This window comes from Mastomys coucha, chromosome X (genome assembly GCF_008632895.1).
Source record: "Mastomys coucha isolate ucsf_1 chromosome X, UCSF_Mcou_1, whole genome shotgun sequence".
NCBI lineage: Eukaryota > Metazoa > Chordata > Mammalia > Rodentia > Muridae > Mastomys > Mastomys coucha.
This window is the reverse complement of record NC_045030.1, coordinates 133,007,427-133,007,885: the sequence shown is the minus strand read 5'-3', so window position 1 is coordinate 133,007,885 and position 459 is coordinate 133,007,427. Positions and strand designations below refer to the sequence as shown.

At 37.7% G+C, this 459-nt stretch overlaps 1 protein-coding gene across 2 annotated transcripts in view; it reads left to right on the top strand.

The window, feature by feature from the left end:
* Window positions 1–459, top strand: part of Morc4 (MORC family CW-type zinc finger 4) — a 48,340-nt gene that overhangs the window by 14,526 nt on the left and 33,355 nt on the right. The window lies entirely within an intron of this gene.

Here is a 459-nt window from a genome sequence, read left to right as displayed (position 1 = left end):
AAAATCTTTTTTTCCTGACTTCCTTTCTTGGCTGGGGAAGGTGAGGAGCAGGGATGGTAGGGACCTTCCTCAGACTGTTTGTATTAGAGTTCACTAGGATAGTAAGAATCACAGTTATTCTGAAAAAAATCCAGAATACACTTGTATTCTGTATGGTGTGGGTTTTATACAGGTTGCATGCTACAGTAGTCCCTGGTCAACCTGAACCTGGAGTATGAATGAGAGTAACATTAGAGCTTGAGGTGGCTCTCCAGGCTAAGAAGTCTTTCTCAATTTCATTTGATCATACAACTTTTCTTTCTCTTTTTCTCCTTATTTAAGAAAATTCCCAGGGCCTACTGGTCCATAGAGCAAATTTTGGAAACTATTGTTCTGGTATACATTGTCTTTGTAACCCATCTTTTAAAAAACAAATGTAAAGTTTTCTTTTTAATAAAGGTGATACTTTATGTCACCCCC